This window comes from Arachis hypogaea, chromosome 18 (genome assembly GCF_003086295.3).
Source record: "Arachis hypogaea cultivar Tifrunner chromosome 18, arahy.Tifrunner.gnm2.J5K5, whole genome shotgun sequence".
Lineage (NCBI taxonomy): Eukaryota > Viridiplantae > Streptophyta > Magnoliopsida > Fabales > Fabaceae > Arachis > Arachis hypogaea.
In genome coordinates this window covers 50,074,958-50,102,407 of record NC_092053.1, presented here as the reverse complement: position 1 = coordinate 50,102,407, position 27,450 = coordinate 50,074,958, and the positions used below count along the sequence as shown (strand labels likewise).

General features: G+C 38.1%; 2 non-coding genes across 2 annotated transcripts; one reads left to right on the top strand and one right to left on the bottom strand.

The window, feature by feature from the left end:
* Nucleotides 1-4,396: 4,396 nt before the first annotated feature.
* LOC112774489 (small nucleolar RNA R71) lies at nucleotides 4,397-4,503 on the top strand. Its single transcript, XR_003188978.1, has one exon. It is a non-coding gene; the product is annotated as a small nucleolar RNA R71 (small nucleolar RNA).
* Nucleotides 4,504-23,241: 18,738 nt separating this feature from the next.
* LOC112773996 (small nucleolar RNA R71) lies at nucleotides 23,242-23,345 on the bottom strand. The gene has a single exon (XR_003188512.1). It is a non-coding gene; the product is annotated as a small nucleolar RNA R71 (small nucleolar RNA).
* Between the last annotated feature and the right edge of the window lie 4,105 nt (nucleotides 23,346-27,450).

Below are 27,450 nucleotides of genomic sequence, written 5' to 3'. Positions count from 1 at the left end.
TCTTTTTTTGCTTTGGACCTTGACTTTAACCGCTCAGTCTCAAGTTTTCACTTGACACCTTCACGCCACAAGCACATGGTTAGGGACAGCTTGGTTTAGCCGCTTAGACCAGGATTTTATTTCTTTAGGCCTTCCTATCCACTAATGCTCAAAGCCTTGGGATCCTTTTTATTTGCCCTTGCCTTTTGGTTTTAAGGGTTATTGGCTTTTTGCTCTTGCCTCTTGGTTTTAAGAGCTTTTGGCTTTTTCTGCTTGCTTTTTCTTTCTATTTTTTTTTTCGCCTATTTTTTTTTCTGCAAGCTTTGTTCTTTGCTGCTTTTTCTTGCTTCAAGAATCATTTTTATGATTTTTCAGATTATCAAATAACATGTCTCTTAGTCATCATTCTTTCAAGAGCTAACATATTTAACATTCTTAAACAACAACTTCAAAAGACATATGCACTGTTCAAGCATACATTCAGAAAACAAGAAGCATTGTCACCACATCAATATAATTAAACTAAGTTCAAGGATAAATTCAAAACTCATGTACTTCTTGTTCTTTTGAATTAAAATATTTTTCATTTAAGAGAGGTGATGGATTCATAGGACATTCATAACTTTAAGACAAAGTTACTAACTACTAATGATCATGTAATGAAGACACAAACACAGATAAACACTTAGCATAGAGAAAACGAAAAACAGAAGAAATAAGAACAAGAAATGAATCCACCTTAGTGATGGCGGCGTTTCCTTCTTGAGGAACCAATGATGTCCTTGAGCTCTTCTATGTCTCTTCCTTGTCTTTGTTGCTCCTCCCTCATTGCTTTTTGATCTTCTCTTATTTCATGAAGGATGATGGAGTGCTCTTGATGTTCCACCCTTAGTTGTCCCATATTGGAACTCAATTCTCCTAGGGAGGTGTTGATTTGCTCCCAATAGTTTTGTGGAGGAAAGTGCATTTGAGGCATCTCCGGGATCTCATAGTGATGATCTTCATACGCCTCTTGAGCTCCATGAATGGGCTCTCTTGCTTGCTCCATCTTTTTCTTAGTGATGGGCTTGTCCTCTTTGATGAGGATATCTCCCTCTATGTCAATTCCAGCCGAATTGCATAGGTGGCAAATGAAGTGAGGAAAGGCTAACCTTGCCATAGTGGAGGACTTATCAGCCACCTTGTAGAGTTCTTGAGGTATAATCTCATGAACTTCCACCTCTTTTCCAATCATGATGCTATGGATCATGATGGCCCGGTCTATAGTAACTTCAGATCGGTTGCTAGTGGGAATGATTGAGCATTGAATGAACTCCAACCATCCTCTAGCCACAGGCTTTAGGTCCAATCTTCTTAGTTGAACCGGCTTGCCTTTGGAGTCAATCTTCCATTGAGCTCCTTCCATACATATGTCCATAAGGACTTGGTCCAACCTTTGATTAAAGTTGACCCTTCTAGTGTAGGGGCGTTCATCTCCTTGCATCATGGGCAAGTTGAACGCCAACCTCACATTCTCCGGACTAAAATCTAAGTATTTCCCCCGAACCATTGTAACGTAGTTCTTTGGATCCGGGTTCTTACTTTGATCATGGTTCTTGGTGATCCATGCATTGGCATAGAACTCTTGAACCATTAGGATGCCGACTTGTTGGATGGGATTTGTTAGAACTTCCCAACCTCTTCTTTGAATTTCATGTCGGATCTCCAGATACTTATTTCTTTTGAGTTTGAAAGGGACCTCGGGGATCACCTTCTTCTTGGCCACAACATCATAGAAGTGGTCTTGATGGGCTTTGGAGATGAACCTTTCCATCTCCCATGACTCGGAGGTGGAAGCTTTTGTCTTCCCTTTCCCCTTTTCTAGAGGATTCTCCGGTCTTAGGTGCCATCAATGGTAATGGAAAAACAAAAAGCTTATGCTTTTACCACACCAAACTTAGAATATTGCTCGCTCTCGAGCAATAAAAGAAAGAATAGAGGAAGAAGAAGAAGAAAATATGGAGAAGAGGGGTGAATTGTGTTTCGGCCAAGTAGAGAGGAGAGGGTTGTGTTGTGTGAAAATGAGGAAGAATGGAGGGCTATATATAGGGGAGGGAGGGGAGTTAAGGTTCGGCCATTTGGGGTGGTTAGGTGGGAAATTGGTTTTGAATTTTGAAGGTAGGTGGAGTTTATGAGGTAGGTTTATGGGGAAGAGTGGATGGATGTGAGTGGTGAAGAGGTGATGGGGAAGAGAGATTGAGGTGATTGGTGAAGGGTTTTTGGGGAAGGGTGTTTATGGGATTGTGTGAAAGAGAGGTGAGAAGAAGTGAGTGGAGGTAGGTGGGGATCCTGTGGGGTCCACAGATCCTTAGGTGTCAAGGATTTACATCCCTGCACCCATTAGGCATGTAAAATGCCCTTGCACGCAACTCTGGGCGTTCAGCGCCAGGTTGGTGCCCATTTTGGGCGTTCAACACCCATTTACTGGCCATTTCTGGCGTTGAACGCCAGAACCATGCTTGTTCTGGGCGTTCAGCACCCAAATACTGCCCATTTTGGGCGTTCAGCGCCAGAACCATGCTCTGTTCTGGCGTTGAACGCCAGACAGATGCTTCCTCCAGGGTGTGATTTTTCTTCTGCTGTTTTTTTATTCCGTTTTTAATTTTTTTGTTTATTTTGTGACTCCACATGATCATGAACCTATAAAGACATATAACGAAGAAAAATATAGTTAGATAAATAAAAATTGGGTTGCCTCCCAACAAGCGCTTCTTTAATGTCAATAGCTTGACAGTGGGCTCTCATGGAGCCTCACAGATGTTCAGAGCATTGTTGAGACTCTCCAACACCAAACTTAGAGTTTGACTGTGGGGGCTTTGGTTGACTCTGCTTTTAGAGAAGCTTTTTCTGCTTCCTCTCCATGGATGCAGAGAGGGATCCTTGAGTTGTAAACACAAGGTTGTCCTTATTCAATTGAAGGACCAATTCTCCTCTGTCCACATCAATCATAGCTCTTGCTGTGGCTAGGAAAGGTCTTCCTAGGATGATGGATTCATCCTCTTCCTTTTCAGTATCCAGGACTATGAAATCAGCAGGGATGTAAAGGTCTTGAACCTTTACTAGCACGTCCTCTACTTGTCCATAAGCCTGTTTTCTTGAATTGTCTGCCATCTCTAATGAGATTTTAGCAGCTTGCACCCCATAGATTCCCAGTTTCTCTATTACAGAGAGGGGCGGCATGAGGTTTATTCCTGAACCAAGGTCACACAGAGCCTTAAAGATCATGGTGCCTATGGTACAAGGTATTATGAACTTTCCAGGATCCTGTCTCTTCTGAGGCAATGTCAGTTGATCCAGATCACTTAGTTCATTGGTGAACAAGGGAGGTTCATCTTCCCAAGTTTCAATGCCAAATAATTTGGCATTCAGCTTCATGATTGCACCAAGGAACTTGGCAGCTTGCTCTTCAGTGACATCCTCATTCTCTTCAGAAGAGGAATACTCATCAGTGCTCATGAATGGCATAAGGAGGTTCAATGGAATCTCTATGGTCTCTAGATGAGCCTCAGAGTCCTTTGGTTCCTCAGAGGGAAGCTCCTTATTGATCACTGGACGTCCCAGGAGGTCTTCCTCCTTGGGATTCACGTCCTCTCCTCTCCTCACAGGTTCGGCCATGATGCTTATGTCAATGGCCTTGCACTCTCCTTTTGGATTTTCTTCTGTATTGCTTGGGAGAGTACTAGGAGCGATTTCAGTGATCCTTTTACTCAGCTGGCCCACTTGTGCCTCCAAATTTCTAATGGAGGACCTTGTTTCATTCATGAAACTTACAGTGGCCTTAGATAGATCAGAGACTAAGTTTGCTAAATTAGAGGTATTTTGCTCAGAGTTCTCTGTCTGTTGCTGAGTGGATGATGGAAAAGGTTTACTATTGTGAAACCTATTTCTTCCACCATTATTAAAGCCTTGTTGAGGCTTTTGATGATCCTTCCATGAGAAATTTGGATGATTTCTCCATGAGGGGTTATAGGTGTTTCCATAAGGTTCACCCATGTAATTCACCTCTGCTATTGCAGGGTTCTCAGGATCATAAGCTTCTTCTTCAGAAGATGCCTCTTGAGTACTGTTGGATGCAGCTTGCATTCCATTCAGACTCTGAGAAATCATATTGACTTGCTGAGTCAATATTTTATTCTGAGCTAATATGGCATTCAGAGTATCAATTTCAAGAACTCCCTTCTTCATAGGTGTCCCATTACTCACAGGATTCCTCTCAGAAGTGTACATGAACTGGTTATTAGCAACCATGTCAATGAGTTCTTGAGCTTCTGCAGGCGTTTTCTTTAGGTGAATGGATCCACCTGCAGAAGTATCCAATGACATTTTAGCCAAGTCAGACAGACCATCATAGAAGATATCCAGGATGGTCCATTCTGAAAGCATGTCAGTAAGACACTTTTTGGTCAGTCCTTTGTATCTCTCCCAAGCTTCATAGAGGGATTCACCTTCTTTCTGTCTGAAGGTCTGAACGTCCACTCTAATCTTACTAAGCTTTTGAGGAGGAAAGAACTTGGCTAAGAAAGCCTTGACCAACTTATCCCATGAGTTCAGGCTATCTTTGGGTTGAGAGCCCAACCAGATTCTAGCTCTGTCTCTTACAGCAAATGGGAAAAGCATGAGCCTGTAGACTTCAGGATCTACTCCATTAGTCTTAACAGTATCATAGATCTGCAAGAATTCAATTAAGAACTGAAAAGGATCTTCAGATGGAAGTCCATGAAACTTGCAGTTCTGCTGCATCAGAGAAACTAGCTGAGGTTTCAGCTCAAAATTGTTTGCTCCAATGGTAGGAATGGAGATGCTTCTTCCATGTAAATTGGAATTTGGTGCAGTGAAGTCACCAAGCATTCTCCTTGCATTGTTGTTGGGTTCGGCTGCCATCTCCTTTACTTGTTCGAAATTTTCAATCAAGTTGTCTCTGGATTGTTGTAATTTAGATTCTCTTAATTTTCTCTTCAGAGTCCTTTCAGGTTCTGGATCAGCTTCAACAAGAATGCCTTTTTCTCTATCCCTGCTCATAAGAAAGAGGAGAGAAAAAGAAAAGAAGAGGAATCCTCTATGTCACAGTAAAGAGGTTCCTGATTGTTAGTAGAAGAAAAGAAGAAGAGAAAAATCTGAACTCAAAAAGAGAGAGAGAGGGTTCGGATTTTTGGTGGGTGAGGGAGAGATGTTAGTAGATGAATAAATAAATAGAATAAGATGAGAGAGGGGAAATTTTGAAAATAATTTTTGAAAAAGAGTTAGTGTTTTTTGAAAATAGTTTTTGAAAAAGGTTAGTAGTTTTTTCGAAAATTCAAAATAAAAATAAAATAATTAGTTAATTAAAAAGAAATTTTTGAAAAAGGGGGAAGATATTTTCGAAAATAAAGAGAGAGAGTTAGTTAGGTGGTTTTGAAAAAGGTAAGAAACAAACAAAAAGTTAGTTAGTTAGTTGAAACAAAAATCAATTTTGAAAAGATAAGGAGTTGGGAAGTTAGAGAAGATATTTTGAAATCAAATTTTTGAAAAAAGTAAGATAAGAAGATATTTTTGAAAAGATATGATAGAAATTAGTTTTGAAAAAGATTTGATTTTTAAAATCATAATTAATGACTTGATTCACAAGAAATCACAAGATATGATTCTAGAACTTAAAGTTTGAATCTTTCTTAACAAGTAAGTAACAAACTTGAAATTTTTGAATCAAAATATTAATTGGTGATGTTATTTTCGAAAATTTGATATAAAAATAAGAAAAAGATTTTTTTGAAAAATATTTTTGGAATTTTCGAAAATAACTAAAAATTTGAAAAAGATTTGATTTTTGAAAAAGATTTTTGAAAAAAAGATGAGATTTTTAAATTGAAAATTTGATTTGACTCATGAAAACAACTAGATTTTAAAAATTTTTGAAAAAGTCAAATCTCATTTTCGAATTTATGAGAGAGAAAAAGGGAAAGATATTTTTTTGATTTTTGAATTTTTATGATGAGAGAGAAAAACAAGAAAAATGATGCAATGCATGAAAGTTATGAATCAAAACAATGAATGCATGCAAGAATACTATGAATGTCAAGATGAACACCAAGAACACTATGAAGATCATGATGAACATCAAGACCATAATTTTGAAAAATTTTTAATGCAAGGAAAACATGCAAGACACCAAACTTAGAATTCTTTAATGCTTAGACACTAAGAATTCAAAAATGCATATGAAAAACAAGAAAAGACACAAAACATGCAAATGCAAAGATCAAACAAGAAGACTTACCAAGAATAACTTGAAGATCATGAAGAACACTATGAATGCATGAGAATTTCGAAAAATGCAAGATGCACATGCAATTGACACCCAACTTATAACATGACACAAGACTCAAACAAGAAACAGAAAAATATTTTTTTGATTTTTATGATTTTCTAATTTTTTTGGATTTTTCAAAAAATTAATTTGAAAAAGAAAAATAAGGATTCCAAAATTTTTTTAATATGAATTCCAGGAATCTTGCCATATTAGTCTAAAGCTTCAGTCTAGGAATTAGACATGGCTCACTAGCCAGCCAAGCTTTCAAAGAAAGCTCCAGTCCAAAACACTAGACATGGCCAATGGCCAGCCAAGCTTCAGCATGTAAATCAGGAACAACAGCAGGTGGATTAGCAACAACTAGCTTGCTCTTGATAACAAATTGCTAGCCTCAGTCCAAATGAATTTAGACATGGCTTTACAGCCAGCCAGGCTTCACAAGCTTCATGAAACACTAGAATTCATTCTTAAAAATTCTGAAAAAAAATATATTTTTGAAAATACATTTTTTTTTTCAAAAACAAAAGAAAAATTTTTGAAAGATTTTTGAAAAATTTTTGAAAAGAAAACGAAAAGAAAGTTACCCAATCTGAGCAACAAGATGAACCGTCAGTTGTCCAAACTCGAACAATCCCCGGCAACGGCGCCAAAAACTTGGTGCACAGAAATTGTGATTACACTTTAATTATGTAAAATTCATCGCTCTTTCTTTCCCTGGTAATGGCGCCAAAAACATGATGCCAATACCATGGTTCACAACTTCGCACAACTAACCAGCAAGTGCACTGGGTCGTCCAAGTAATACCTTACGTGAGTAAGGGTCGAATCCCACGGAGATTGTTGGTATGAAGCAAGCTATGGTCACCTTGTAAATCTCAGTCAGGCGGATATAAAATAGTAATGGAGTTTTCGAAAATAATTAATAAAATAGGGATAGAAATACTTATGTAAATTATTTGTGAGAATTTCAAATAAGCGAATAGAGATGCTTTCGTTCCTCTGAACCTCTGCTTTCCTGCTATCTTCATCCAATCAGTCTTACTCCTTTCCATGGCTGGCTTTATGTGATGCATCACCATTGTCAATGACTACTTTCGGTCTTCTCTCGGGAAAATGATCCAAATGCCCTGTCACGGCACGGCTAATCGTCTGGAGGCATCACCCTTGTCAATGGTTTACATCCTATCCTCTCAGTGAAAATGGTCAACGCACCCTGTCACGGCACGGCTATTCATCTGTCGGTTCTCGATCATGCTGGAATAGGATTTACTATCCTTTTGCGTCTGTCACTAAGCCCAGCAATCGCGAGTTTGAAGCTCGTCACAGTCATTCAATCATTGAATACTACTCGGAATACCACAGACAAGGTTTAGACTTTCCAGATTCTCTTTAATGCCGCCATCATTCTAGCTTACACCACGAAGATTCTGATTAAGAGATCTAAGAGATACTCATTCAATCTAATGTAGAACGGAAGTGGTTGTCAGGCACGCGTTCATAGGGAATGATGATGATTGTCACGTTCATCACATTCAGATTGAAGTGCGAATGAATATCTTAGAAGCGAAATAAGATGAATTGAATAGAAAACAGTAGTACTTTGCATTAATCTTTGAGGAACAGTAGAGCTCCACACCTTAATCTATGGAGTGTAGAAACTCTACCGTTAAAAATACATAAGTGAAAGGTCCAGGCATGGCCGAGATGGCCAGCCCCCAAAACGTGATCACAGGATCAAAAAATACGATCCAGGATGTCTAATACAATAGTAAAAGGTCCTATTTATAATAAACTAGTCACTAGGGTTTACATAAGTAAGTAATTGATGCATAAATCCACTTCCGGGGCCCACTTGGTGTGTGCTTGGGCTGAGCCTTAACTTTCCATGTGCAGAGGCCATTTGTGGAGTTGAACGCCAGGTTTTGATCCATTTCTGGCGTTCAACTCTGGTTTTTGATCCATTTCTGGCGCTGAACTCCAGAATTGGGCAGAGAGCTGGCGTTGAACGCCAGTTTGCGTCGTCTAAACTTGGGCAAAGTATGGACTATTATATATTGCTGGAAAGCCCTGGATGTCTAATTTCCAACGCAATTGGAAGCCCGCCATTTCGAGTTCTGTAGCTCCAGAAAATCCATTTTGAGTGCAGGGAGGTCAGAATCCAACAGCATCAGCAGTCCTTCTTCAACCTCTGAATCTCATTTTTGCTCAAGTCCCTCAATTTCAGCTAGAAAATACCTGAGATCACAGAAAAACATACAAACTCATAGTAAAGTCTAGAAATGTAAATTTAACATAAAAACTAATAAAAACATCCCTAAAAGTAACTAGATCCTACTAAAAACATACTAAAAATAATGCCAAAAAGCGTATAAATTATCCGCTCATCATGGGGTTTCTGGGTCTTAGAGGGAGAAGAGAGACGTTGGGGGTGAAGAGAAGAGAAAGGGTTGTGAAAATGAGAAGGGGTTCGCGCATCAGGGGATTAATGAATTCTAATCCACGCGTACACGTGGATGATGCACGAGCGTGGAAGGGGTAAAAAGGCAATGATGCGTACGCATCCTCGACGCGCAGACGTGGCTGGGGGGAAAGGAAGTTGACATGTACACATCGACCACACTTACGCGTGGGTCACAATTGTGCTAAACGCACAATTTCAGCACCCCTCTCGTGCAACTCTCTGGATTTTGTATGGGTGGTGCAGCATTGAGGCATTGACGCGTACGCGTCGGGCACGGGTACGCATGACGGCCTCTCTTTCTCTCTCTTTTTTTTTAAAAAACACCAAAACAGAGCTTAAAATTCTCCTAATACTATCTACAACTCCAAACTAACCAAAATGCAAATTAACAATATTTTTGAGTTTTTTAGAATTTTTCACTAAATTTGAGAAAACTTGAATTCAAGCAAAAATTCAAATTCAAAGAATCATCCTTATTCAAAGCATAAAACCAACAAACAAACTAGCAACTAAAACAAAATATACAAAAGAATAAAAGGAAAGAACTACCTAATGATGGCAACTCAATTTATTCATTGATTATATCTACAAGAGAGATGGAAAGAGTTTACCATGGTGGGGTGTCTCCCACCTAGCACTTTTATTTAGAGTCCTTAAGTTAGACATTTTGAAGAGCTCTAATCAAGGAGGCTTGTGCTTGAATTCATCCTCAAACTTCCACCAATGCTTGAACTTCAAGTGGTTGCCAGAATTTCCAACCAAGCGCACCAACCTTTGGTGGAGTTTTCCACAAGCTCGGAGCTCCCACAATTGATCCTCATGTATGCCAGGATCCTAAATCTTGTTTCTACACCCGTCTTCTAATTGACCGTCATTACTCCACTCGGGTGTCAAGCACATGGAATTCTCCTTTAGGCATCAAACTCTCTTCCTAGATCTTCTCAAATGAGTATTATGCCATCATTTGCACTTAGAGCTTGAAAATTCAACCATAGTGGACCTTAAATTGCGGTTCCGACCACTAACCAACTTTCTCATACTTCCCATTCCACAGAGAGCTCTAAGTTGACCATCCATTTCAAGCAGACCATACTCAAGTGGGATGATAAAGCTTAGAGGTAAGAGGTTTACCCACTTGCATGATATAAGGAATAATGGTGACTTAGGAAGGGAAGCCTCCTCACACTTTGACAATGCAAGGTCCACTCCCTTGTACTCTTCTTTAAATTCCTCCACCTTCTGGCAAGCATCTTCAATTTCAATTTCTTATTTACCAACTTCTTCTACACATTCCTCATTGCTTAAGACATGTGTCGGAGGTTGTGTTAGCCTCCTCAACATCAAATTCACAACACAATGAGGGCGATTCAACAATCTCCAATAACACATTGTTGGTGCAGAATTATCTTCAATAACAAGACTTGTCACTTGCTCAACTTCTTCCAATCCTTCATCACTTAACATATGCCTTGGAGGTTGCACATCCTCCTTAACATCACTTTCTAGTCCAATAGAAAAAGGCTCAATAAGATCATCAAGGAGATTGATCAATGTGGACAAAAATCACTAATGATGCAATTCACTTCTTGATCAATTTTTCTCAACTCTTTATCCACTTCCTTAACATCAATGACCTCAACTTCCTCCTCTTGATGCAAATCCTACTTTAGCTCTTCTTCTTCAACTTGAAGCTTCAAATTCACTTCCTCACTATGCTCCTTGGTTGATCCTCCATATTCGTCAATGGGAGTACTTAAGATGCATGAGCTTAGGTGGGAGGCCATGTGGTGAATGGCTTTCGCCATGGTAACAACCATGACTTCTAGCTTCTTTAGCTCCTTTTGCTTCTCTTCTTGCCTTTGGATATAATAACTAATATCTCTTTATTGTCCTCGCAAGAAGGTTTGGAGAGCTTCATCCATTGAAGGGGGTGGTGGAAGAGAGGGTTCATTGTTTAGGAAAAGGGTTCATAGTTGCAAGGTGGTTCATCTTGGTGAAAATATGGAGGTGGTGTGTATGAAAGTAGTGGTCTTTGTGAGTATTCATATTGAAATAGTGGTGGCTCTAAATATGACTCATATGGTTGTTGGTATGGTGGATATGGATTAGGATCCTATGGAGCTTATTGGTGGTATGGAGCTTGTGAGTAAGGTTGTTGAGGGCTATGTAGAGGGAAAGAATTGTATGCATGTGGTGGTTGTGGTTGACAACCACAATTAGGGTCACTACATCTATTAGATTGGTAAGCATTAGGAGTTGGATTATACCCATAAGAAACCGGAGGAGGTTGTTGCCAAGAAGGTTGTCTATATGCTTCAGACTCCTCCCACCTTTGATTTCCAAATCCTTGATGCAAATCTCCGTTGAAGCTTTCATTTCTATTTCTTACAACATAGTTTCAATTAAACTCATAGCCAAAGGGATGAGAATTCATAGTGAAAAGGAAAAACAAAAACAAAACTATTAAGAGATAAAGAAACAAGAGCAAACCTATTCACACTATCAACATATATACAATATCTAATAACAAGCACACATTGAAATTCTCCAGCAACGGCGCAAAAAACTTGAAGTAAACAAAACTGTCGGTTAAGAATTTCTTCTCGGTAAAAGAGAAATAACTTCATTGCAAGTATAGTTCCAATCTGACAAGTAATGCTCAATCAAAGTTTAATTTTTGGTTGTCACAAGTCCAACCCAATAAAAATAACTGAGAGTATTAATTCCGGGTCGTCTTCTCAAAAGAATTGCAGTGAGGTATGCGCATTATTGGTTATGGTATCCAGGGGGTTGGTAAAAGTGCAAGAAATTAAATGGCTAGAAAATAAAGCAAACAATTAAAGAAAGCAATTAATAAAGAGAGACATTCATGGCAAGCATTGAGAATATAGGCTTTCTATCCTAATCATTAATTATCATTCAATAATTATCAATAGCTAATCCTATTTAGTCATCTCCAACATTGAAAGAAGGTACAATGTTATCTTCACATGAGAAAAAGTCAAATAAGACTAGTTAATCTTAATCCAAAAGTCCTAATCAACTTACTAATTGAATTAACAAGAGATTAGAGTCAATGGAAATAATATTAACTAATAACTCTAGATCACCAACATGAGTTAGGTATTAATGACTCAAGATTACCTAATTTCTCTTTCCAAGGCAAGAATAATCAGAAAGCTACTCTAACATCCAACCAAGCATTTTATCAAATACTTGGAAGGCATAAAAGGAAAGCATGGTAAATTGCAAGAATAATAAAATCTACAACTACCCAATTGCAAGAAAACAATAACAACAGCTCAATTAAGCAATAAAGGAACATAAAACATGAATTGCATTAAAAGGAAATCCAAATCCAACAAGTGTTCATAAACTAAAAAGAGGCACACAAGAGAAATTAACAAGAGGAAATAGGAAAATCAAGACAATAGAACAAGAAATTGTAAAGAAAACAAGATGAAAACAAGAAATAAACCTAAATCTAAAGGAGATCTAACTTAATTCTACCCTAATTCTAGAGAGAAGAAGGAGCTTCTCTCTCTAGAAAACTACCTAAAGCATGATTCTACACTATCTAATTGCTCCCCCTTGACCCATCTTGAGTTCTGCATTAAATAGCTTCAGAAATGAGTTGGATTTGGGCCTGGGCAGCTCAGAAATTGCCCCCAGCGTTTTGCCTTTAATGAGGTCACGTGCTGATTATGACGCGTACGCATGGGTCACACGTACGTGTCGCCTTCGATGATGCACCTCTTCATGCGTGCGAGTCTGTCACGCGTGCGCGTCGCTCTAAGCACTCCAAATCCTAGTTTTTCCATGAATACTCCACTTGCATGCTTTTCTCTTCACTTATTCCATCCAACACTTGCCTTATGAACCTGAAATCACTCAACAAATACATCAAGGCATCGAATGGAATTAAAGTGAATTAAATTTAGCTATTTAAGGCCTAAAAAGCATGTTTTCATTCTTAAGCACAAATTAGGAGAGATTCACAAAACCATGCTATTTCATTGAATAAATGTGAGAAAAGTTAATAAAATCCCCTAAATTAAGCACAAGATAAATCACAAAATTGGAGTTTATCAAGGAAAATGAGCTAGTTTCGCACACCGTATTGGTTCTTTGACCTTTTTCGACACTGAATCAGTAAATAGAGTATTGAGCTGGTTTTAACTTGTCATGTTGGACATATAGCTCAATGATGTCATTTCAATTTGATGCATAAATAAGGCAAAAATGAGAAAACAAAAAAGAGTTTATATGATGTGCAAACCATTTTATCTCTCCTTATTCTCTAAAACGACCTCAGTTTTATCATGTCTAAGCGCTAAAATGAATCGACGTCGTTTAGCTATGTGTCCAACGTGATAAGTCAAAAGATGCTCAGCACTCCGTTTGCCGACTAAGCAGCAAAAAGGGTCCAGGGATCAATATGGTTCTCGGAACTAGATCTCGAGGACTAGTATAGTGAATCTTTTTTATCTAAGAGACTAAAATGGTGAAAGTTATGAATCTACTGGAACTTTGGAAAGATGAGAGAGAAAAAGTGAAATTGGTGAGAAAAAAAGAAACAAAAACAAATATCTTCTTTAAATGATAGAGAATGTATTAGAACTATGCTTTATTGCATTTTTTCTTTCCCTTTCATTTAGTTACATTTCACCTATAAATCCAATGGCGGCCATGATAAACCACTATTTTATGGTTTATCTTGTACTCAATTGAGTGGTTTTTATTAACTCTTTACCCACTTATTCATACTATTTGCATGGTTTTATAATTCCTTCCTAATTATGTGTTTTGATTGAAAATATGCTTCTTTAATCTTATATTTGCTTATTATTAATCCTCTCTTATTACCATTAGATGCCTTGATATGTGTGTTAAGTGTTTTCAGATATTATAAGGCAGGAATGGCTTGGAGGATGGAAAGGAAGCATGCAAAAGTGGAAGGAATACAAGAAGTTGGAGAAATTGCTAAGCTGTCCAACTTGACCTCTTCGCACTCAAACGGCTATAACTTTAGCTACAGAGGTCCAAATGACGCGGTTCCAGTTGAGTTGGAAAGCTAACGTCCGGGGCTTCGATTTGATATATAATACGCTATAGTTTCTCTGAGGCTAGGTGACGCGACCGTGTGATCCATGCGGCCACATCACAGTGACGGAAATCAGCGTGTTTGAATTCTTCTCCAGCAATTTCTGGGCTATTTCTGACCCAGTTTGCGGCCCAGAAAACACAGATTAGAGGCTATAAAGTGGGGGAATGCATCCATTCATAGGGGGGCTTTTCACATTCACAATTTTAGGAGTAGATGTAGTTTTTAGAGAGAGAGGTTCTCTCCTCTCTCTTAGGATTAGGATTTAGGACTTCTCTTAGTTTTAGGAGTGACTCTCAATCCCAGGTTCAATGTTCTTTTTATTTCTTTTCTCACTTTTGTTTATGACTCTTTATGATTGATTTTCTATTTTAATATATTTTGAGGTATTTCAGACTTATGATTGCTCTCTTTGATTTATGTTGCCCAATTGGCTTATGAACTTTTCCATGTTAGATTTTACTGCTTTGAATGTATTTTATTTGAGGTATTCCAGATATTTATGATTTTAATTTAGCTTTCTACATTTTTGGTCTTGGTTAAGAAATCAGTAACTCAGGAATTATCCAACTCAACAGCATAATTGATAACTGTTATCTTTGCTAATTGAATTGAGCTTCAATAATCCCAACCTTTTCTTAGGAAATAAATAGGATTCGAAGATCAAACTAATTAATCCCTTGACTTTCCTTTACTTTAGTAAAGGTTGACTAAGTGGAATTAAGATTCAACTTTCATTATTATTGATAAGGATAACTAAGTCTGGACTTCCAATTTCTAATACCTTGCCAAGAGTTATTTTATTATTATTATTTATTTTTCTTATCATTCAACATACTGCTTCCTTACTTTCTAAAACCCCTAATTTGCAAGACTCATAACCAATAATAAGAGCATACTTCTCTGTAATTCCTTGAGAAGACGACCCGAGGTTTAAATACTCGGTTATCAATTTTAAAGGGGTTTGTTACTTGTGACAACCAAAACGTTTGTACGAAGGAATTTCTGTTGGTTTAGAGACTTTATCTACAACGCGACTGTTTTTATGAACTTCTTTACTGGCAAAAATCCCAACGTCAAAATGGCGCCGTTGCCGGGGAATTGCAAACGTGTGCCTTATTATTGGTTATTGTAAATATTTTTTTTTATTTTTACTTGTTTATTTGTTTTTATTTTTTGATTTTCCATAAATTAAGAGGTTATTTGTTTTTATTTAGTTATTAAAAAAAAAATTTTCAAAAATTTGTTCTTAGTGTTCATCTTGATCTTCAAGTTGTTCTTCACGTTCATCTTGACCTTCAAGCTGTTCTTAGTTGTTTTCTTCGTTTTGATCTAAAAATTTGAAATTTGGTGTCATTTTATTGTTTTTCTCTTTCCTCATTAAATTTAAAAATATTTTTAATTAATTTTTTTCGAAAAAAAATTCAGATTTTTATTTTTTAAAATTTTTATCTTATCTTATCTTATTTCAAAAATCAAATTTCAAATTTCAAAATTTTAAATTTCAAATTTCAAAATTTAATTTTCAAATTCAAAATTTAAATAACCTTTTAATTTAAAATTTATTTTTATTTTCGTTTTTAATTTTTATTTGCTACTATGAACTCTCACCCCTTTGGCTATGAGTCTGGTTACAATTATGTTGTAGGAAGAAGAAATTACAATGAGAACAGGCATCAAGGTTGGAACAATCAAAGATGGGAGGAGCCACAAGGATTTGATCAACCCTCATGGCAACAACCACCTCCAATGGACTATCAACAACCACCACCATATGCCTATAAACCCTCTCCTCAACATAACTTTGGACCACCAAACTCACAAGCCCCTTTCCACCATTCACCTCCATATGACCCTAACCCACATCCACCATACCAACCACCTTATGAACCAAATGAACCATACATAGATCCACCCCAAACCTCCATGGAGAAAGCACTTGCCAATCTAAACTCTACTATACAAGCTCTCGTCACCCAAATCAGACCACCAAATACCTTCAACAATCAACCCTCAAGCTCTAGTGTACTTCTTTTTCAACCACAGAATGATCTCTCCATCCCATCACCGCCATCCATGGAAGAGCACCCACATCCATCAATCCAAGAGCAACATGATCCCAATGATGCTATTGACATGGAACAAGAGAGAAGGGATCATCTTCGCGAATCCATACTTCATAAGGAGCTAGAGGAGGCCCTAAAGGTGAAGGTAGTAAATACCCTTGAAGATGAAAGAACAATTTAAAGGAGTTGTCATGGAAAGCAAATCATCAAGGATGAGTACGATTTTATATTAAAACTACTGGACAAAGCAGTAATTATTAAAGAGGAAAAAGTGGTTGAAGACTTGCGAGATGCTAAACCTCCATGGGAAAGTCAAGACATAGAGCCTCCTTCCAAGACGGTTGCATTTGATGTTGAGGAGGGTGTACAACCTCCAAGGCATACCCTGGTTGAAGACTTGGAAGAGGTTGAAATTGAAGAAGCTTACAAGGAGGTGGAAGTTGTCAGAGAAGAGCACAAGGGAGTGAAGCTTGCAATTTCATTAGAAATACCTCCCCCTAAGTTACCATCATCCTTCACAACATTCAAGTGGGTAAAATTCATATCCCTTAGCTTTTTAATTCCACTTGAATATGGGATACTGGAGACGGATGGTCAACTTAGAGCTCTTTGTGGCATAGTGAGTAAGAGGAAGATGGTTAGTGGTTGGAGTTGTCCAACAAGGTTCAACATGGCTGCATACTCAAAGTTTAAACGCAAAGGTTGGTATAAAGCTCAACTGAATGGGTCTAAGAAGCTGTTTAGATGTCTCAGTGAGAATTCCGACTGTTCACCACCCAAGTGGAAAAATGATGATGATCAACAAGAAGATGGGTGCAAAGGCAAGGTCTGGGACCCTGGAATTCAATCTAGAAATCAGCACTCTTGGGGCCTTGTCACTTGCTTTAACTTACTTGAAGGCTTTCTGCGCCTAGTTTGGGACCCCGGAGGCCATTGGAATCACAAACATTGGTGGAGATTCCTAGATGAGTTCAAGCATAAGCCGCCATGACAAGGAGCTCGCCAAATGTCCAACTTAAGGACTTTAACTAAAAGTGCTAGGTGGGAGACAACCCACCATGGTATGATTGTTCCTTTTTCATTTTTATTTAGCTTTATTTGTTTTTGAGTTTCATTTTATTTTATTATATTAAACCTGGAGTTTTGTATCACATTCATATTAACACTGCATCTGCATTTTTTTTCAGATTATCAAAAAAAAAAAAAAACACGCATGCGACGCGGCAGCATCGCTGACGCGTCCGCGTCACCAGTGCAATGGGAAGAAAAGAAAATGAACAGAAAGTTACGCAGGAGCAGGGCTGGAGGCGTGCCAATGGCACAAATTACCCCACGCGACCGCGTCGCTGATGCGACCGCGTCATATGGGAATAATGGCCTCCCACGCGACCGCGTGCCCCACGCGGCCGCGTGACCAGGATTTCGACGTCAAAAGGGTGCATGGCCGAAAGTTGAGCTGGAATTGGGCTGGACCTGTGCTAGTAGCACAAGCCCTGCCACGCAAACACGTCACCCACGCATCCGCGTCATATTGAAAATAAGGCCACCCGCGCGATCGCGTCGACCACGCGACCGCGTCACCCTGGATTTTGGCAATACTGAGTTTTGAACAGAGAGTTGTGCGACCGCGAGGCTGCACTCGCGCCACTAGCACAAATCAAGTCACGCGATCGCGTGCCCCACGCGTCCGCGTCACCCAACCTTATCGCGCACCACGCGACCGCGTCACCCACGTGACCGCGTCGCCAGCGTCGCACAACCTATCCAGATTAGTGCCAATTTTCTTATCTTTTCTTTTCTAATCCTAATTTCTTCCTTCTCTCTCCTTTCTCACTTTCTTTTTCTTCTTCTCATCCTTTTCCCTCTCATTATATTTTATTTAATTTATTTGCATACTTTCATTCATTGCATTATTTTCATTGGTGTTAGAAATTTATTTGGGTCATTACTTTTATATATTTTTGGATTATTAAAATGGTTTGACAATTATATATTCCTTTTTAAAGGGTTGCTTGTATGTTCAATTTAATACTTTCAAATAGCTTATTTACATGCACGCTATGTGTTTGTGAAAACGCCTGTATGGCATTGTGCACTATTTTTAAGATTTCTTTTAATCTACTATTATAAATGCTTGTTTTTCACAAAACCCCTTTCATGTTTTATTGATTAAATATAATTGTTATTACAAACATGTTGATAGTTTGAAAGACTTGGTAATCTAATTTGGACATTGAATGCTTGATCTATGCTACTCATGCCTTTGCCAGCATGCCAATAAACACCTTGCATTCACTTGTCATCATATGCACTAGCTATTTTCCATTGATGACTTTTCACATGTACTCATGAGCGTGTGTTAACGTCATTCTTCTTTATTATGCATTGATTACCACCTTTCCCGCTCTCTTCCTTGCTCTAACCCTTAGCTTTAAAAGTCACTTTCTTTTTCCCTTTTTAGGATGGCCACCAAGAAGGGTAAAGAGAAAGCTACTCCCAAACTACCGGCAAGGAAAGGAACAAAAAGAGCCCAGCTGAGGAACCACAACCCCCGTCCACTTGCAAATCTCAGCATGCACCGAGGACGGTGCAATCTTTAAGTGTGGGGAGGTCGATACCGATCTCCGTGGGTTAGTACCTTCCTATCTCAAACACCAATGTTTTATTTTTTTCTTGTTAGTTGTTGCATTTGCATATTTAATTGTATGTTTATTTAATTTTATGCATTTGGTTACTACTTGGTTGAAGTAATATTTTCTTTTTCAAGAAATTTTATAGCATTTCACTAATTTGAAAAAAATTTTATGTTAAAACTTGTTTGAAGTTGTATTTGGAACATGGTTTTTAAGCCAAAGAACACACAACCTGTGAGATTTGAGCTTATTTATATGGTTACCATATTTAACCATAAATATTTTATTCCTGTGTGTTTCCTTCTTTATGATTGTAATCTATTTTTTTTGTTCCATTCTATATGTCCAATATTTAGTGTATTTACATGCTTGCATATGATTGAGGCCATTGTTTGATTTTAGCTCACTTATCCCAAAATTAGCCTACCTTTTACATCACCCTTGTTAGCCCCCTTGAGCTTTTAAATTCCTTCTGTTTTATAACCACATTACGAGCCTTATGCAGAAAAATAAAATAAGAATCCCAAGTTGAATCCTTGGTTAGCTTAAGATAGATATTGTGTAAAATTTAAGTGTGGAAAATTTTATGGGAACATGGGATGATATGAAAAAGTAGGGAATTAAATTGAATAAGTTATTTGAAAATTTGGGAAGTATGCTCATGTGAAATCAAAATAATTAAATTACCATGTGCATTGAAGAAAAATATATTAAGTAATTAAATAAGGGGATACAAAAAAAAAGAAGAAAAGAAAAATGAAAAAAAATACCCCAAATGCAAAATAAAAAAATCAATGCACATGGGACAAAATTCAAAAATAAGTTTGATACATGAGCATGTAATACAAAAGTGGGAAAATTTTAGGCAGCTAGGTAAAGTATTTTTAAATTATATAAATGATGAGCGGATAATTTATACACTTTTTGACATTATTTTTAGTATGTTTTTAGTAGGATCTAGTTACTTTTAGGGATGTTTTCATTAGTTTTTATGTTAAATTCATATTTCTGGACTTTACTATGAGTTTGTGTGTTTTTCTGTGATTTCAGGTATTTTCTGGCTGAAATTGAGGGACTTGAGCAGAAATCAGATTCAGAGGTTGAAGAAGGACTGCTGATGCTGTTGGATTCTGACCTCCCTGCACTCAAAATGGATTTTCTGGAGCTACAGAACTCGAAATGGCGAGCTTCCAATTGCGTTGGAAAGTAGACATCCAGGGCTTTCCAGCAATATATAATAGTCCATACTTTGGCCAAGAATAGACGACGTAAAGTGGCTTTCAATACCAGCCTTCTGCCCAAATCTGGCGTCCAGTGCCAGAAAAGGAGCCAAAACCAGAGTTGAACGCCCAAACTGGCACAAAAGCTGGCGTTCAACTCCAGAAAGGACCTCTACACGTACAACACTCAAGCTCAGCCCAATCACACACCAAGTGGGCCCCGGAAGTGGATTTATGCATCAATTACTTACTCATGTAAACCCTAGTAGCTAGTTCATTATAAATAGGACCTTTTACTATTGTATGAGACATCTTTTGATCATCTTAGGATCTTAGGATCATCTTGGAACACATTGTTCTTAGACCATGGGGGCTGGCCACACGGCCATGCCTGGACCTTCACTTATGTATTTTCATACGGTAGAGTTTCTACACTCCATAGATGATTAGCCGTGCTGTGACAGAGCATGTGAGCATATTTTTCACTGAGAGGAGGGGATGTAGCCACTGACAACGGTGATGCCCTTGCATAAAGCCAGCCATAGAAAGGAGTAAGATTGATTGGATGAAGATAGCAGGAAAGCAGAGGTTCAGAGGAACGAAAGCATCTCCATTCGCTTATCTAAAATTCTCACCAATGAATTACATAAGTATTTCTATCCCTATTCTATTAATTATTATTCGAAAACACCATTATCAATTTATATCTGCCTAACTGAGATTTGCAAGGTGACCATAGCTTGCTTCATACCAACAATCTCCGTGGGATTCGACCCGTACTCACGTAAGGTATTACTTGGACGACCCAGTGCACTTGCTGGTTAGTTGTATCGAAGTTGTGAACCATGGTATTGGCACCATGTTCTTGGCGCCATTGCCATGGAAAGAAAGAGCCATGAATTCTACATAATCAAAGTGTAATCACGATTGCGCGTACCAAGTTGCTCACGTTGCCAGGGATTGTTTGAGCCTGGACATCACAATTTCGTGCACCAAGTTTTTGGCGCCGTTGCCGGGGATTGTTCGAGTTTGGACAACTAACGGTTCATCTTGTTGCTCAGATTAGGTAATTTTCTTTTTATTTTATTTTCAAAAATTTTTCAAAAATATTTCTAAAATTTTCTCATCTGTTTTCGAAAATAATATAAAAATGTTTTCAAAAATTTTAGATTCAAAATTTTTAAGAATGAATTCTAGTGTTTCACGAAGCATGTGAAGCCTGTCTGGCTGTAAAGCCATGTCTAAATTTATTTGGACTGAGGCAGTAATTTGTTATCAAGAGCAAGCTAGTTGTTGTTAATCCACCTGCTGTTGTTCCTGATTTACATGCTAAAGCTTGGCTGGCCATTGGCCATGTCTAGTGTTTTGGACCGGAGCTTTCATTGAAAGCTTGGCTGGCTAGTGAGCCATGTCTAATTCCTGGACTGAAGCTTTAGACTAACAATGCAAGATTCTTGGAATTCATATTAAAAGTTTTGGAATCCTTATTTTCTTTTTTTATTTAATTTTCAAAAAATACAAAAAAATTTAGAAAATCATAAAAAAATCAAAAATCTTTTGTGTTTCTTGTTTGAGTCTTGAGTCATATCATAAGTTTGGTGTCAACTGCATGTGCATCTTGCATTTTTTCGAAACTTTCCATGCATTCATAGTGTTCATCATGATCTTCAAGTTGTTCTTGGTAAGTCTTCTTATTTGATCTTGATGATTTCATGTTTTGTGTCTTTTCTTGTTTTACATGTGAATTTTTCGTTTCTTAGAGTCTAAACATGAAAGATTTCTAAGTTTGGTGTCTTACATGTTTTCTTTGCATAAAAATTTTTTCAAAAATATGTTCTTGATGTTCATCTTGACATTCAAAGTGTTCTTGGTGTTCATCTTGACATTCATATCATTCATGCATGCATTCATGGTTTTGATTCAAAATTTTCATGCATTGAGTCTTTTTGTTGTTTTTATCTCTCTTTATAAAAATTCAAAAATCAAAAAAATATCTTTCCCTTTTTCTCTCATCAAATTCGAAAATTTGGATTGACTTTTTCAAAAATTTTTAAATCAAATTGTTTCTTATGAGTCAAATCAAATTTTCAATTTGAAAATCTTATCTTTTTCAAAATCTTTTTCAAAAATCAAATCATTTTCAAAATTCTTAGTTATTTTCGAAAATTTCAAAAATATTTTTCAAAAATCTTTTTCCTATTTTTATACCAAATTTTCAAAAATAACATAATCAATTAATGATTTGATTCAAAAATTTGAAGTTTGTTACTTGCTTGTTAAGAAAGATTCAAACTTTAAGTTCTAGGATCATATCTTGTGATTTTTTGTGAATCAAGTCATTAATTGTGATTTTAAAAATCAAATCTTTTTCAAAAAAACTAATTTCTATCATATCTTTTCAAAAAATATCTTTTTATCTTATCTTTTTCAAAAATTTGATTTCAAAATATCTTTTCTAACTTCCTAACTTCTCACCTTTTCAAAATTTGTTTCAACTAACTAACTAACTTTTTGTTTGTTTCTTAACTTTTTCAAAACTACCTAACTAACTCTCTCTCTCTCATTTTCGAAAATATCTTCCCTCTTTTTCAAAAATTTCTTTTTAATTAACTAATTATTTTTATTTTTGATTTTAAAAATTTTCGAAAAATACTAACATTTTTCAAAAACCATTTTCAAAAATCACTAACTCTTTTTCAAAAATATTTTTCGAAAATTCTCTCTCTCCCATCTTACTTTATTTATTTATTCATTTACTAACATCTCATCTCACATCTCAACCCTCCTCACAGTTGTGTTTCTTCCATTACATTACATTCTTCATCTCCCCCTCTTTTCTTCCACACACAAAGGGATCCCTATACTGTGGTATAGAGGATTTCTATTATTATTATTTTTCTGTGCCCTCTTCTTTGTCATATGAGCAGGAGCAAGGACAAGAACATTCTTGTGGAAGCAGATCCAGAACCTGAAAGGACTCTAAAAAGGAAACTAAGAGAAGCTAAAATACAACAATCCAGAGATAACCTTTCAGAAATTTTCGAACAGGAAGAGGAGATGGCAGCCGAAAATAATAATAATGTAAGGAAGATGCTTGGTGACTTTACTGCACCTAATTCCAATTTACATGGAAGAAGCATCTCCATCCCTGCCATTGGAGCAAACAACTTTGAGCTGAAACCTCAATTAGTTTCTCTGATGCAGCAAAACTGCAAGTTTCATGGACTTCCATCTGAAGATCCTTTTCAGTTCTTAACTGAATTCTTGCAGATATGTGATACTGTTAAGACTAATGGTGTAGATCCTGAAGTCTACAGGCTCATGCTTTTTCCTTTTGCTGTAAGAGACAGAGCTAGATTATGGTTGGATTCTCAACCCAAAGACAGCCTGAACTCTTGGGATAAGCTGGTCACGGCTTTCTTAGCCAAGTACTTTCCTCCTCAAAAGCTGAGCAAGCTTAGAGCTGATGTTCAAACCTTCAGACAGAAAGAAGGTGAATCCCTCTATGAAGCTTGGGAAAGATACAAACAGTTGACCAAAAAGTGTCCTTCTGACATGCTCTCAGAATAGACCATCTTGGATATATTCTATGATGGTTTATCTGAGCTATCAAAGATGTCACTGGACACTTCTGCAGGTGGATCCATTCACCTAAAGAAAATGCCTGCAGAAGCTCAAGAACTCATTGACATGGTTGCTAATAACCAGTTCATGTACACTTCTGAAAGGAATCCTGTGAGTAATGGGACGCCTATAAAGAAGGGAGTTCTTGAAATTGATACTCTGAATGCCATATTGGCTCAGAATAAAATATTGACTCAGCAAGTCAATATGATTTCTCAGAGTCTGAATGGAATGCAAGCTGCATCCAACAGTACTCAAGAGGCTTCTCCTGAAGAAGAAGCTTATGATCCTGAGAACCCTGCAATAGCAGAGGTAAATTACTTAGGTGAACCTTATGGAAATACCTATAACTCATCATAGAGAAATCACCCCAATTTCTCATGGAAGGATCAAAAGCCTCAACAAGGCTTTAATAATGGTGGAAGAAACAGGTTTAACAATAGTAAACCTTTTCCATCATCCACTCAGCAACAGACAGAGAACTCTGAACAAAATGCTTTTAATTTAGCAAATCTAGTCTCTGATCTATCTAAGGCCACTGTGAGTTTCATGAATGAAACCAGGTCTTCCATTAGAAATTTGGAAGCACAAGTGGGCCAGCTGAGTAAAAGGATCACTGAAATCCCTCCCAGTACTCTTCCAAGCAAAACAGAAGAGAATCCAAAAGGAGAGTGCAAGGCCATTGACATAAGCACCATGGCCAAACCTACAAGGGGAGTGGAGGACGTGAATCCCAAGGAGGAAGACCTCCTGGGACGTCCAGTGATCAATAAGGAGCTTCCCTCTGAGGAACCAAAGGACTCTGAGGCTCATCTAGAGACCATAGAGATTCCATTGAACCTCCTTATGCCCTTCATGAGCTCTGATGAGTATTCCTCTTCTGAAGAGAATGAGGATGTTACTGAAGAGCAAACTGCCAAGTTTCTTGGTGTAATCATGAAGCTGAATGCCAAATTATTTGGCATTGAAACTTGGGAAGTTGAACCTCCCTTGTTCATCAATGAACTAAGTGATCTGGATCAACTGACATTGCCTCAGAAGAGACAGGATCCTAGAAAGTTCATAATACCCTGTACCATAGGCACCATGATCTTTAAGGCTCTGTGTGACCTTGGTTCAGGAATAAACCTCATGCCCCTCTCTGTAATAGAGAAACTGGGAATCTATGGGGTGCAAGCTGCTAAAATCTCATTAGAGATGGCAGACAGTTCAAGAAAACAGGCTTATGGACAAGTAGAGGACGTGTTAGTAAAGGTTGAAGGCCTTCACATCCCTGCTGATTTCATAGTCCTGGATACTGGAAAGGAAGAGGATGAATCCATCATCCTAGGAAGACCTTTCCTGGCCACAGCAAGAGCTGTGATTGATGTTGACAGAGGTGAAATAGTCCTTCAATGGAATGAGGACTCCCTTGTGTATAAAACTCAAGGATCTCCCTCTGCAACCATGGAGAGGAAGCAGAAAAAGCTTCTCTCAAAGCAGAGTCAATCAAAGCCCCAACAGTCAAACTCTAAGTTTGGTGTTGGGAGGCTACAACCAAACTCTAAGTTTGGTGTTGAACTCCCATATCCAAACTCTAAGTTTGGTGTTGGAGAGTCTCAACAAAGCTCTGCACATCTGTGAGGCTCCATGAGAGCCCACTGTCAAGCTATTGACATTAAAGAAGCGCTTGTTGGGAGACAACCCAATTTTTATTTATCTAACTATATTTTCCTTAGTTATATGTCTTTGTAGGTTCATGATCATGTGGAGTCACAAAATAAATATAAAAATTGAAAACGGAATCAAAAAAACAGCAGAAGAAAAATCACACCCGGGAGGAGCATCTGTCTGGCGTTCAGCACCAGAACAGAGCATGGTGCTGGCGCTGAACGCCCAAAATGGGCAGCTTCTGGGCGCTGAACGCCAGAACAGGCATGGTTCTGGCGTTCAACGCCAGAAATGGCACACAAATGGGCGTTGAACGCCCAAAATGGCCACCAACCTGGCGCTGAACGCCCAGAGTTGTGTGCAAAGGCATTTTTACATGCCTAATGGGTGCAGGGATGTAAATCCTTGAACACCTCAGGATCTGTGGACCCCACAGGATCCCCACCTACCTCCACTTACTTCTTCTCACCACTCTCTTTCACACAACCCCATAAACACTCTTCCCTAAAAACCCTTCACCAATCACCTCAATCTCTCTTCCCCATCACCTCTTCACCACTCACATCCATCCACTCTTCCCCATAAACCTACCTCATAAACCCCACCTACCTTCAAAATTCAAAACCAATTTCCCACCCAAACCCACCCATATGACCGAAACCTTACCCCTCTCCCTTCCCTATATAAAGCCCTCCATTCTTCTTCAAATTCACACACCACAACCATTTCTTCTCCTCTTGGCCGAAACCACATCTCCCTCTCCCTCTCCATATTTCTTCTTCTTCTTCTTCTATTCTTTTGTTTATTGCTCGAGGGCGAGCAATATTCTAAGTTTGGTGTGGTAAAAGCATAGCTTTTTTGTTTTTCCATTACCATTGATGGCATCTAAGACTAGAGAATCCTCTAGAAGAGGGAAAGGGAAGACAAAAGCTTCCACCTCCGAGTCATGGAAGATGGAAAGGTTCATCTCCAAAGCCCATCAAGACCACTTCTATGATGTTGTGGCCAAGAAGAAGGTGATCCCCGAGGTCCCTTTCAAACTCAAAAGAATTGAGTATCCGGAGATCCGACATGAAATTCAAAGAAGGGGTTGGGAAGTTCTAACAAATCCCATCCAACAAGTCAGCATCCTAATGGTTCAAGAGTTCTATGCTAATGCATGGATCACCAAGAACCATGATCAAAGTAAGAACCCGGATCCAAAGAACTATGTTACAATGGTTCGGGGGAAATACTTAGATTTTAGTCCGGAGAATGTGAGGTTGGCGTTTAACTTGCCCATGATGCAAGGAGATGAACGCCCCTACACTAGAAGGGTCAACTTTAATCAAAGGTTGGACCAAGTCCTTATGGACATATGTGTAGAAGGAGCTCAATGGAAGATTGACTCCAAAGGCAAGCCGGTTCAACTAAGAAGATTGGACCTCAAGCCTGTAGCTAGAGGATGGTTGGAGTTCATTCAATGCTCAATCATTCCCACTAGCAACCAGTCTGAAGTTACTATAGACCGAGCCATCATGATCCATAGCATCATGACTGGAGAAGAGGTGGAAGTTCATGAGATTATACCCCAAGAACTCTACAAGGTGGCTGACAAGTCCTCCACTATGGCAAGGTTAGCCTTTCCTCACCTCATCTGCCACCTATGCAATTCGGCTGGGATTGACATAGAGGGAGATATCCTCATTAAAGAGGACAAGCCCATCACTAAGAAAAAGATGGAGCAAGCAAGAGAGCCCATTCATGGAGCTCAAGAGGCGTATGAAGCTCATCACCATGAGATCCCGGAGATGCCTCAAATGCACTTTCCTCCACAAGACTATTGGGAGCAAATCAACACCTCCCTAGGAGAATTGAGTTCCAATATGGGACAACTAAAGGTGGAACATCAAGAGCACTCCATCATGCTTCATAAAATAAGAGAAGATCAAAAAGCAATGAGGGAGGAGCAACAAAGACAAGGAAGAGACATAGAAGAGCTCAAGGACATCATTGGTTCCTCAAGAAGGAAACGCCACCATCACTAAGGTGGATTCATTCATTGTTCTTATTTCTTCTGTTTTTCGTTTTCTATGTTATGTGCTTATCTATGTTTGTGTCTTCATTACATGATCATTAATAGTTAGTAACTTTGTCTTAAAGTTATGAATGTCCTATGAATCCATCACCTCTCTTAAATGAAAAATGTTTTAATTCAAAAGAACAAGAAGTACATGAGTTTCGAATTTATCCTTGAACTTAGTTTAATTATATTGATGTGGTGACAATGCTTCTTGTTTTCTGAATGAATGCTTGAACAGTGCATATGTCTTTTGAAGTTGTTGTTTAAGAATGTTAAATATGTTGGCTCTTGAAAGAATGATGACTAGGAGACATGTTATTTGATAA